The sequence below is a fragment of the Lissotriton helveticus genome, chromosome 2_1, assembly GCF_964261635.1.
Source record: "Lissotriton helveticus chromosome 2_1, aLisHel1.1, whole genome shotgun sequence".
NCBI classification, from domain to species: domain Eukaryota; kingdom Metazoa; phylum Chordata; class Amphibia; order Caudata; family Salamandridae; genus Lissotriton; species Lissotriton helveticus.
In genome coordinates this window covers 463,747,902-463,761,922 of record NC_136059.1, presented here as the reverse complement: position 1 = coordinate 463,761,922, position 14,021 = coordinate 463,747,902, and positions in this window count along the sequence as shown.

Here is a 14,021-nt window from a genome sequence, read left to right as displayed (position 1 = left end):
CCCTGACCCAACGACACCCCTTTGGAGTAGTAGTCGCCCTGCCTCACTTGAAAGCTCCTTCCTGTGAGGAAGTCCTGGATCCACCTCAACGCGGTGCCATCGATGCCACCTTTGCTCAGACACTGCAGCAAGGTGGAATGTGCTACAGTGTCGAACGCCGCGCTGAGGTCAAGCAGGATCAAGGCCATGGTTTGCCCCTCGTCTACGCCCTGTCTCAGATGTTCTGTTGCCATGAGCAGGGCGGACTCTGTGGAATGACGCGGTCTGAAACCAAACTGCGTATCGTGGAGCAAACCCACCTCCTCTACATGCTTCATAATTTGGGTGTTCACCACCTTCTCAGCCACTTTGGACAGAAAAGGTAGGAGTGAGATGGGCCTCAGATTTTCCAACACCTCAAAGCCAATGTGAGGTTTCTTTCGGAGGGGGAGTACCACCGCCTGTTTCCACCCCTCAGGAAGTGTGCCAGATTCGAAGGAGATATCCAAGACGTGCCTTATGTAAGGCTCCAGGACACTCAGACTGTCCCCCAACCGCTTGGGAGACACCGGGTCCATAGGGGAGCCAGATTTTACCGAAAGGCACGTCCTGACCAGCTCCTCAGGAGGTGGCGTGGTGAAATTTGTAAGTGAGCCTAGGATCTCCCTACCCACAGATGTAGCTTCAAGCTCAACCCCTATAGTAGGAGGATTGGGGAAGGTCGAGTAGATTTTCTCGACTTTGGTGGAGAAATAGTTAGCGATGCGGTCACATGTTTCAATCGAACAGCTCTTCGGGTCAGCGGACGAATCGATTGTGGTCAATGACTTATAGATACAGAAGAGCTCCTTAGCAGAGTTTTTAGCCCCTAGAATTTTCCCTGCATAAAGGCTGCCTTCGACTTTTTAATCAGTCTATGATGCAGCCTCCTTAATGATGCACATGTCAAAGGCGCAGAAAGTCACTATATTATCCTGGAACATTAATGGCCTGCAGAACAAGATTAAGCGCACCATGGTCCTCCAATATCTTCATAGGCATGCCCCAGATATAGTACTACTCCAAGAAACACACCTGATAGGAAACCATTACAAGGCCTTTAATAGATTCGGTTACCCGTTGCGAGCCCATGCAGGCTTTACCACTGGCTCCAGGGGTGCTGGGATCCTGATTAAAAATTCCCTTCCGCTGGTGGTTGGGCGGCAACGGTTAGACCCATTGGGGCGCTCTGCGGCAGTCTCTGGACAGTGGTAGGGTCTGACACTTTACATTCCCCCAAAGCTACACAGCACTACTTTCCCAGATATTGGGAAACTTCTCCTGGAAATGCCGGCTGGGGGTCCTACTCCTAAGGGGGGATATGAATGATGTCATGGCAAGGGACATTGATAGGTCACAGGCTCTGTCCGCCAAGGTGGGGATGTCCCACCTCCGAGATTTTGTGCATGCTATGGGCTTGGTGGACCTGTTGAGGGCACACAACCCTCACCTTCGGCAATACACACATATATCCGCAGCGCATGGTTCAGGGTCCAGGATCGATTACCTATTCACACAGGTTGGTTACATGAGCCTCTTTCATGGTGGTTGTCATAAGGCAAGAGGTATATCCGATCACTCCCCGGTGGAGGTGCAATTACGGGGCCCGGAGAGGGAGTGGGGTAATCCCCCCCAGCTTGATGCCTTTTTGTTTAAAGAGTTTCAGGAACAGTTTCGGGAGCGCGTAGACCAATATTTTGAGGAAAACGTAGGCTCAGTTAGTTCACACTGTATTTTGTGGGAAGCTTATAAGACTGTGGCTAGGGGTTTTATACAGGCACAGGTGGGTAAACGGCGAAAGGACAAATATGCCCAAATTGACAGAATTGGAGTTTCACGCCTTCGAGAGCGCTAGGGGGAAATGCAGGAGCAGGAGCAGGACCGACGGCACAGGCTATGGCTCATAGAAAAAGAAATGAAAGATGTGCTCTCTGACCAGGCGAGATTGCGAGCATTAGCTACCCAGAGGCGCGTTTATGATTTAGGGGACAAGGCCAATAAGATGATAGCCTGGCTCGAGAAACGGGATAGGGAGCATAACTGGGTGCCCAGGATCCGAACAACAGAAGGGACGGTGAAAGACACAAGCGTGGGCATAGCGGAGTAGTTCACGCTTTATTATGAGGCAGTTTATTGGTCACAAACTAAAAGACGCGAGTGGGAATGTGAGGAATTTCTGCCCCCCCTACAGATGCCCACCCTAGATCCGGCAGATAGGGACATTTTGGAATCGACATTACTGTGAAAGAGGTAGAAGGTGCCATGGGAGACCTGCAGGCAGGGAAGGCGCCGGGACCCAAGGGGTTCCCGGCAGAGGCGTTTGGATGTGTATCGAGTAGAGTTGCGCCCCATATGTTGCGAATGTTCAATGAGGCCAAACAGGGGAGGCGGCTTCCAAAGGATCTTAGGTCTGCAACGATCGTTGTAATCCATAAATCCGGCAAACCGCAAGAACTATGCAGCTCATACAGGCCCATATCACTCCTCAATTATGAAACGAAGGTCCTCGGTAAGATCCTAGCCACCAGACTGGGGGCGGTGGTGCAGTCGCTGATCCATCCGGATCAATCGTGCTTTATGGCACACAGGAGGTCGCTGCTTAACTTAAGGCACCTTTTTGGAGTATTACAGGCGGTGTCTGCACGACCAAGTGTACCGGCGGCCCTGTTGTCGCTAGATGCCCATTTAGCTTTTGATAGCATGGAGTGGCAATACATATACGCAGTTTTGGCAAAATTGGGCTTTGGAGACAATTTTCGGGCGTGGTTAAAGCTGTTATACACCGAGCCGCTTACGAGGGTCCGAGTCAATGGCACCCTGTCCAGGGAGTTTCAACTGGGGCGGGGCACGAGGTAGGGCTGTCCGCTCTCCCCGACCCTGTTTGCCTTGGCCGTGGAGCCGTTGGCGACCTGGGTGCGGACGGACCCACTGCTGTGGGGCATAGACCTGGGGGTGGCTGGGAAGAGCGTATATCGTTGTACGCTGATGACGTTCTGTTGTATGTTCAACGACCGGCCGCCTCCATCCAGAGACTGATAGAAATCTTGCGCACGTTTGGTGAGTACTCAGGATATCGTATCAATTGGGATAAGTCCCTAGGTCATGTCTTGGCGGGACCACCACCGAGATTAGCATAGGAATGCAGGAGGCTGGTTTAGAAGGAGTTATTCCTGTACCTGGGTATTTGGGTTGCGAAATCGGAAGCGGAGTTCCTGCGCTTGAACGTGTCTGCTCAATTGGAGCGGCTACATGGGGATATCGAACATTGGAAAACCTTCTCGCTCTCCTTGATGGGGCGCGCTGTCTTATTTAAAATGATGGTCCTTCCCCGTCTGCTATATGTTCTGCAGAATACGCCCTTACCGATCCGGGAACAGATCGTCCGAGTGGTTAAATCGGAGCAGCGCCCTCTACTATGGAGTGGGGGGTGCCTGAGAATTGCCCTCAAGAAGCTATAGTGGGGGGCATACGATGGTGGGCTCGCCGTCCCGGATGTCCGTCTTTTTATTGGGCGACGCAGCTAGTTAACGTCAATGGGTGGGTGTTTGCCCCGATGGAGGAGCCGGCATATCGGGTAGACCGCATGGTCTTTGGCTGTGGTACCTACTTGGCAGCTCTTTATAGTAGAGGTAGATGCAACCTATCTCTGCCACCTCAGACGACTGCAGTGGTAGGGGCGTGGAAGCGGGCGACGAAGCTGCTGGATTGGGAAGGGAAGCTTACAGCGCAAACCCCACTGTGGACCGGGAATTTCCCCCCAGCGGTTGCGAAGTTGCAGGGTCTGCGCCAATGGAGCCTAATTGGTATTGATGTGCTAGGGGATATATGGAAAAGAGGGGATATGGTGGGATTCGCTGCCCTCCAGGCGGAATTTAAAATGGGGAGAGTTCCTGCATTACCATCAGCTTAGACATGCCCTATACCAATATTTGCAGCACGGGGAGCAAGTACCAGAATATGCCCCGCTGGAAGATAGGTTACTGATGGATCCAATGATCGACAAAGCCATCTCCCTCACGTATAAAAAACTAATTAATAACTTGACTGACCCCTTGGGACCTCTGCGGGAAAAATGGGAATCTGATATTGGGCTGTTGGAGGACGATGACAGGAGGGAGGCACTACAATGTCCCTGGGAGTTGGCGATTCGTGCCAGGTTTAGGTTGGTTCAACTCCGCATTTTACACTGTTCCTACACCCCGCGCACGACACAGTACCTGATAGGTTATGTGGATTCGCAATTTTGCTTGAGAGGGTGTGGGGAGGTGGGCACGTTTTTTCACATCTTGTGGGATTGCACTAGGGTCCGGGCATACTGGTCCAGGCTGGCAGACATCATGTCGGAAGTGGTGGGCGCAGAGGTCCCACTAGAAGCCAGATGGCATATCCTGGGGGTGACGAACGACATCACTTGGCCGAAGTGGGAGATGGTATGGCTGGCATTAGCGAGTATGGTCGCAAAAAAAGAATATAGCAAGGCTGTGGGGTAGTGAGGTCTTGCCGACAGTGGAGGACTGGAGATGAGACCTGGATTGGTGCCAACGGGCTGAAAGAGTAATATACAAAAGCAGGGGGTGCCCCAAGAAATGGGAGAAGATCTGGGCGGCATGGAGAATGTACAGGGGAGAATCAATGAATACCCAGGCTGTGTCTGACCCTGGTTAGTGTGGTATATGTGCTCTGGTCCTAACTGCTGACTGCGCTCTATGTGATGATTTTATGAGTCACGTTACCTTCATTCAACCCACTGAAATTATGATGTTGCCTATTGTAGGCGTGTTACAGACCTGGGTGTGGTATGGGGAACAAACTGCTATTGGTAACTTTCGGATGGCCTTCCTCATTTTGGTGTGTTACGAGGTTTAGATGCTAGCAAATGGATTAACACCCGGGAGCTTGATCTTTGTATGCAGGTCACACTGTTAGCGATGAATGTATGATTTACTTTGTCTTTTATGTGCCAATGTATTCACGATGCCGACTAATATGCGATTTTATGGAGCTTGTTACTACAATAAAAAAGTCCTGCAAACTACTTAAATAAATAAATAAATACATACATAAAACCAATTTAAAAGAAAAAGGGTGAATGAAAAAATTGTCACATGAGGCACCCATGCTACAACACGGTAGAGCGGAAAGATCCACATTGTCCAGACAGTCATTTGGGTCCTGGAAGGAACCCGCATCTGCAGATGACAGATCCACTTTAACTTAAAGAGCAAGTTCCAAAGAACCAACTTGGTCAGTACCAACCTTGTCAGCAAAGGCCAGGGGTGGGGGTGCCAGAAGTGTAGCCTCAGAAAAGGGGCCACACACCATAGATTCTGGTACAAAAGTATCCCTCCAATCTGATCCATAAGCATTTTGCAGCAACGGTAGCAACATAGGCCTGCACTGGAGATGCACACTCATCGTGTACACAAGGAGATCCATATCCATAGTTTGCGGCAATTGTGTAGCAAAGCAAATGTCTAGAGCACATTCAAAAGATCACATGAGGTAGCTAAACACAGGCTGGACACTCTGAAACCATATAAGGCTGGACAGATAAAGACCAGTTGTCATTTATTTCCAGTAGCAGAGACAATCCAATGCACTGCACCAAGCGGTCATGAAACAGATGTTAATTCCATCACAGTTCGGACCTGTTGTGGGACATTCATTGCGGAGCAACAAAAATAGAACCAAAATAGCAAAAAACAGGAAAAATAGCAAAGGAATGCCTACAAAAACGCTTGAAAAGAGTGAATGTATAAAGGACAGAATCACTTCAAGTAAAGTTTGAAATGCAGAAACAAAACCGGAGCCAATCATTTAAAAAATGTGTACAACACAAGTGGTGTTTGAGGCAATAAAATTTCTATTCACATGTTTACCAAAATGTAGCGGCAAATTAGTGTGCAAAAACAATTGTACTTCCCAGGAAGATTTTGCAACTTGAAGATCAAAAGTTTCTCGGGCAGATGTTAGTGCCATGTCCTACTGTAGTGTTCACAAGGGACAAGTCTCTTCGGACCATATGTGAGGAAAAATGGGGTGTAGGTACTTCAGCTTCCAGTTCTGGGGTAGGACGATCTAGTAAATAGCATCCATTCAGGAGTAGAAAAAATACTGTAACAAATCAAATCCGGATGAATAGAAAATCCAAGGAAAGGAAAATCCAAAGATAATACCATGGAGGGATCATTTAAGTCTGTTTAAACCAAAAGAATAGTGCAGGTGCACCATGTAAAGATGAGTGTGAAGAATCTGAAGAAAAATCATTAATGTCTGCAAAATAACTGGAGGCAGTTTGAACAATGACAGGAACATCATTAGTCAAAGGAGAGCACATTGGTAATTCCAAAGGTGGTTGATAATATATAACTTCATTGTTTGCTGCCGCAGTAGAAACAGGCACAAGTGCAAATTCAGTATCAGAAGTAGGGGTGGGCGGAATTTGCGTAGTTGCGCTATGCAAAGTTCAGCGAAACGGCAAAAAATCTCTGCGAGCACGCAGAATTCCACCAGCTCGCGGAAATGCTTGTGCCGCCAGAAGAATTGTTGTCTCCAGTGACCATGTGTGTCTGTAACTTTGCCACCACGCCGAAAGGTCCCTTGAGTGAGTTGTCCATGATAGTGGGCAAAGGGCGGGAAGACGTTGCATACCGCTAGTGTGTGTGGGGGGGCGGAGCTTCAATGCGAGTTCACATGCCTCTTGTTTATAAAATGCCAGAGAGCGATCAGAGGAGCAGATGAGGAGAGAGAACCTTCTGGTCACAGGAACTACACGGGGACTGCGTTCAAGAAAGTCATGGTTGCAAAGACCTCCATCAAGCATCACAGCTAGTTTTTGACAGTACATATGGAGAGAAAGCACACCTGCCCAGCCTCGATGGTCCTTCAGCTTCCAGAACTTTGTGCAAAGTTTTTATAAAAAGGGTACTGCCTGACCACGGAAACCTCACACTACCACTCCACCGCGAGCATGCGGCCACCACTCAGCAGCCGCTCTCCTTTTGCTCCTAAATCTCTGAGACAGGTATGCTCCAAATCCTACTGCTCTATGTCCTCACAGAGGGTTATATGAGACAGGCAATGAGACAGGAAATGAGATGAACATCTGAGCTACTGCGTGTACCTGCTGCTGCTCAGGATAGCCCTGCCTAGAAGCCGGGGAGACTCCAACCCAACAACAAATTCCCTGCATTTTGAAGTTCCTTATCTTACATCTAACATGGGCTTCGATAGGAATTCATAGAACATATTATCAAGCCCATTATCGCCGCTTTATCGGCAGTTTCCTGCCGATAAAAGCGGCGATAATGTATCGCCCGTCCTTGATAATATGGCCCACTATGTTGGTTGTGTCCATGCTGAATTGGGCACATTAGAGGCACCTGTCACTTTAAGGGTCAACAACACAGAAAAGGTCAAATAGCCCAAAAAAAGAAAAAACCTGAGAGAAAAAAACTGCGAAAAAACGTAATGCCTGTGTATATATATATATATACATATATATATAGGATGTAACATGCAAAACGCATCATGTGATCAAGGCACTTGCAGTGCCGAAACGCGTTATGCTGCCAGCACTGATGGTGGACTCGAATCAATAATGAAAAATCTTCATCTTACCTGTGGTCCATGCTCTGTGTTGTCCAAAGGAGAAGCAAGTAGTTAACCGGATATATATATATATATAAACTTACACACACTTTCCATGCACAATAAGACTCACTATGACACTTTTGGGGAAATATTTTGTGAAGATTCGCCAAGTCAGAAAAAATGCTATAGAAACACTGTTCTCTTCTAAATATAATTACCTGCTGGCGACTGCCAGTAGGATATATATTTGACTGCTAGTGGGATATATATATATGTATATATATATCCTGTTGGCAGTCACCAATAGGTAGTTATAGTTAGGACAATGTTTTTTAGAAAAAGGGTTTTTTGACTTGCCTATATCTTTAGTTTCCACAAAAAGTGTCACAGTGAATCTTGTTCTGCATTGAAGGTGTCAGGGTGATCTTTCAAGCGAGGGCCGGGAAAAAGGGAGGTTGGAAAAATATGATTTCCTATGTTAATTCCCATAGGAGCTTTGAATACGACTACAGCCTGAACTGCAGGATAGAAGTTCACCAAATTTGGCAGGAATGTAGATTTTGGTTCGTAGATCACGCTTTCAGTTATTTGGTGTAAATACGTTCAGGAGGATGGAAATTTAAGGGAAAGCAAATAAAGATTTCTGGTGGATTCTTAGCACAGATCTCATGGTGAGATCTGATTAGCTGTTAGCACTCCAACCAGAAAGTGTTGGCAGCCATCCTATGACCAATATACATGATAGCACCCTATTGAAATGCACTGTAGTGAATAGAAGGTTTTGAGGGTCACAAAAATGAGAAATCATTTGTTGTTGGTACCATACTACTTTTAGGAATTGTGGTGCGCTCTAGTGTGATTTTACCCTCTGAAAAAGATTTCTGCTGGGATCTGATCAATCATGTTTAAGAGAAACAGTTTTCTCGTGACTTTCTCATAGAGGTTATAGAAGGTGGTGCTCCAGAAACTAAAATAAGAGCATATTCTCTGTAAATTCACAATATGGGGGATATTCTCAATGAAGTGGCAGTGAGAGGCGTTAGACTCCTTGGCTCAGCGCCTCTCATCGCCCCTTCGGAAACGCAAGGCTGTACCCTATTCTCAAGAATGTGGTGCAGCCTGGTGTTTGCCCCTGCGATGACGCTAAGTGTCACAACTTAGCGCTAACGCAGGCACCCTTGCACCAGAGTGCAAGGGTGTCTGCATGCAGGGGAGGGTTGTTCATGTACAGGAAGGTGACCCTTCCTGCACATGAACATTCCTGAAATACCATTTTGCATTTCCCATGTGTGCTGCACAAGGCAGCACACATGGAAAAAGCAAAAACGAGGAGAAATATATAATTTCTCCTCGTTTCACCTACTGAAGACCAGGATTTTCCTGGTCTTAAGTTTGGCGTTGCCACCAATTAACGCCGCCCTTGAGAATAGGTGGCACAATGGGTGTTGTGGTGGAACGCCCACCGCAACACCCACTGCACGCCCCTTTCAAGCTAAGTTTAGCGTGAAAGGAGCCTTAGTCACAAGGCAGGGTTAAGCCACTGAATGTGGCTTAAAGCCACGTTAAGTGGCTTTAACGCTGCCTGGTGAATAAGGCGCTGACCCTATTGCCAAGGGAACGTCAGAAAAATTGACGTTCCAGTGGCGATAGGGGCTTGAGCACATTCCCCTATGTTTCTCAGCCATATGAGAATTAAGTCTGAAATTCTCAGTAAAAGATGTACTTGCAATAGGAGCTGCCTGTCAATTTATTCCGTGTGTTCTACTGCAGCCACCCAGAGTGTTCTACAGAACAAATAGTGCGCTAACAGTCTTACTTATGGCAAAAGTATGGCACACCTGAAGCCATCTTGATTTAGTCAAACTGATAAAACTTAAAACATTTAGGGGCATATTTACAAGCCCATATCGCCACCACAACTTCACTTTTCACGATGTTGTGGTATCGATAGGGGCTTCACCTGATTTAACAGGTAGCGTTAAGCCACTTAGGGTGGCTTAACACTGCCTTGTAAATAAGGCACCCTTTCACGCTGTACTTAGGATGAAAGGGGAGGGCAATGTGTGTTGCAGTGGGTGTTCCTCTGCAATACCATTGATTTTGAAGCTGCCCCATATTTGCAAGGGTAGCGTGAACATGGCGCAGCGCCAAATTTAAGACCAGGGAAATCCTGGTCTTACCCTGGCGCAACGAGGAGAAATGTGAAAGTTTCTCCTTGTTTTTCCTGTTTCCATGGGTGCTGCATTGTGCAGCACACATAGAAACAGCTAAACAGCATTGATTGTTTATGTGCAGGAAGGTATCCCTTCCTGTACATAAAGAATCATTTTTAAAAAATGACGTTTTGCAACTTCTATCTATGCTGCATTAAGCAGCACACATAGAAGTTACAAAACACCTTTTAAAGATTGTGTATTAGCAGGAAGGGACATCTTCCTGCACACAAACAATCTTCACCTGCAACACAGACACCCTTGCACTATAGTGTAAGGGTGCCTGCATTGGCACTAGGCAGCTAAATTTAGTGCCATCGCAGGGGGAAATGCAGAAGTGTGGCTCAATGGTTAGATCAGCAGACCTTGATGCAGAGGTCTAGCCCGGGTCCTGGGCTCAATTTCCTCGGACCGGATCATTCTCGCCTCGGTGCCTATTCTAATCATGGGTCCCACTCTGTAACTCTGGGCAATAGCTTGCTTAATCTCCACAACGGCCCAACAACACTAGGATGCCTGGCTTCACCTTGGGGTTGCCCAGGAGTGGGCACTTCACAGGGAAAAACCAGGAAGGGTTCCACACCGGTATGCGTACAAGCGCCGAGGTACCCTCATGGGTCGATTCGTGCGCTATACAAGTACTACTACATTTACACATTTACATTTACAGGGCTGCACCATATTGTTGTAAATGTGGTGGAGCCCTGCGTTTCAGAAGTGGCGGAGCGCGGCGTGAAGCCAAGGAGGCTAACACGCACTCCGCCACTTCAATTGTAAATATGTCCCTTAATTTAGAACAAAAACACAATGAAAGGGTTAATTTTGTCATAGAAATTATGGGTAGTGATGTAGAGAGAAAAATTAGGACATGTTTTAAGTGAGATCTCAATTATCTTCCTCTTGTACTTCAACAGGAGCAGCCTGCCAGTTGATTCTCTTGTGTTCTACTGCAGCCTCCCAGGGTGGCATATTACCAACGATTAGCGATATTTATCGCTAACTAGGCTTAGCAACACATTTTTTATCACTAAGCATCGCCCGAAATTATCGCTGAGATAACGTGCTATTAGTAACGTTTATCTCCAATGCGATACATTTTCCGGCAATAGCGTGAATATCGCTGAGAATACAGCGATATTCACGCATTAGCGACAAAATGCTCTTAGCCATGTTATCCACCTCCCATTGGATAACATGGCTAAGAACTGGTCAGAGCAGGCGTTAGTTTTTGGCGATAGCGGGAATATTTCCATCGCTACGCCTGCCTTGCTAATAGGCGATAGCGGCGTTAGCGACTGCTTTCAGTCGCTAACAGGTTGGGTATGCCCACTTTGCATGTCATTAGCGATGAATATCGCTGACATGCAAAGCGAGACCCAAACCGCTCGCTATCGCCTAAAGCTGTTGCTAACTGCTGTTAGCGACAGCTTGCTAATAGAGCGATAGAATTATCGCCGCTTAGCGGCCGAAAACGGACGCTAAAGCGGCGATACTTGCCTATCGCAGAGTTCTCAAATATCTTCCTTCTCTATTTTATGACAGCATTCTGACATGTAGACTGAAACATGCACTTTCAAGACCAGCAGCAAACGGCCAGTTAAATCCTTGGTGATCAGCAGTTTACTACAGAGTTCTGATGTGCAACTAGAGTGCTAACATTCTGAATTTCTGCTATAAGTGTGGCACATCTGATGGGATTGATGGAATCAAAGTGAAAAACTGAAAGCATTTTCTACTGAGGATATTGAAGTAATTCTAGGCGATTTAGGAGCTTCATAACAAAGAAGTCTTCCAAGACGGCCATCGCAGAGATAAGAGCCCAAATGTCGCACAAATATCCCCCAAATATAGCCTCAGTATAGCTTAATGTCAAAAGCGTACAAAACAACTAATTGTTTTGTGCTTTTTTTGCAGTTCTGTATAGCACAGACTTGACCCAAAGGTATTGGAGTGCTTTACATGAGCATCAGTCACATCTCACAAGGACACATACCTTTTGGGCTTCTGGAATGAGGGAGAATTGCCCAGGATCACAGGATGTTGTGCTGGTGCTGAAAATCGAACCTGGTTCCCCAGTTAAAAAGTCTGCAGCTTTGGCCGTGAGAAAGCTAGGCGCACTTAAACATCCCTATTCAACCAGATTGTCTTTTTAGCTGCTTGAGATTAAAATGTATTTACAGTATAACCAATTTGGTTACACAATAACTACTCGACACAAAAATAGATTGGTATAAATCAGTCTCAACATTACAGTATAGAAATAGAGGACAAACAGAATGAGTCAAAATCTCCTAAAGAGATTTACATGTATAACAAAAAGCATACAACTAATTTGTATATGACAATGCAAGTAATAAGGAAAAAGAATTGAACATTAAATTGCATCAATTGATTATCAAAGGTAACCACAAGCACACTATCTCTCCCTACACTACATTAAACAGGGACAACCCTAAACTAAAAAGCATTAATAAGAACAGAAATATAAAGGTATCAGCTGTCAGAGTCTTCAGTAAAAGAAATTCCAATAATAAAATGAATAGTTTGCATTCTGTTAATTCTTGGAGTGACACAAAAGGAACATGTAGCCCACCACTTTCAAATGGCACCATCCGCTGCTGCTTTTAATTCTTTGCTCTACTCTACAAGAACTTCCCCTTACACTCAACCTAAATTTGTTACTACTTAAGTAATTATGTTGCAAACCTTGTCCCATAAACTCAACATCCTTCAAACCACATCAAAGCCCTCATTCACAACCACTGTCTTTCTTTTACTTTGTGTATTGCTCTTTCTGTGTGTCAAGGAGTCAAGTGTGTACAATTGAAGTCCTGCTAGCGTAAAATACAAGTAACCATTTTTTAAGTTCCTAATGGAAAAAGTGTGCAAGCCATAGCCTTCATGTTCAGTAAGAGAAGCAGTTAACATTGAAAATTATAAAGTAGTAACTGAGAACTCTCATCAAAACCAAATACGGCCAATTGAGCAGGAAATACTTTTCGAAAATGTACACAAGTACACAAGCAACAAAGTTTAACTTAGAAAGTATATAGAACAACAACTGGAAATTATATTCAAAGCATGCTTTTCAGGTGATTTAGGAAGCAATGTTGCAAAATCAATGCAATTATTAAACTAAACAGAAAATATGTTTAGGTCAACTGCGGCATTAAAATTACACTCCTCCTCACTTCTTGAATTCGGCAAGAAGCTGAAGACCTTTTTGGGTAGTCCCACTAGGCCCTCGGTGTGCCTTGACTCACACCTGCTCAGTGATACAATACCCTCCCAGGAGATAGTTCACTCTAGAAATCTGTATAACACAACATAACATAACACAACCTAGTAGTTGAAAAACATGTCTTAGATGGAAACTGGCTGGATAAAGATGAGTATAAAATGTGGAGGTCATTATTTTGTGCAAAGTGTAATCAGTAAAATTAAGACCTGACTCCTCTGCACATACAGGGCTTCATTGATGAAGCAGCTTATGGCACCGGAACATTACTTTTTTGATGTTCTGGTGGCGCAATGTGCTACAGCATGTTTACATGGCCACGTAAAGCCATTGGTTTCTTAGGGTGAAGCACACTCACTTCCAAAGGCCTAGGACTGGACCCGGCACTTCAGAAACAGGAGGCAAACGTAACAAGCCCTTGGAGAACCTTTAGAAATGCAGGGTGCAGAGAGCAAAGTCCAGTCATCTCACTCACCGGCAAGAAGCAACAGGCAGCAGGCCAACACAGCAAAGCAAGCAGAAAAGTGGCAGTCCCTCTTGGCAGCACAGCAGTCCAGAGGTGCTCTGAGCATATAGTTGCAGAGGTCCAGTACCTATACCCACTTTAGCCTTTAAAGGTCTTTGTAGTGCACAAGACCATGCCCTTCTTGGCCCTGCATCAAGACCCTCTGCAGGGGGTATGAAGTTCTTAGAATGGGGACAGACACTGCCTTATTTAGGAGCAAGTGTCAGCTCCTCCCCCCACTTTAGCTCAGGAAGGCTTATCAGTCTGGTGATGGGCCATCGGTATAAGCAGAGCATACCTCTGCTCCCTTTCTGTGAGACTGTCTAGAGTGAATTCACAAAGCCCAACTATCATCCAACCCAGACGTGTACACGGGACAGACAGAGGCACAGAATGGCTATAGTAAGAAAATGCCAACTTTCTAAAAGTTCTCTCTAAAGTGGCTAGCTAGCAG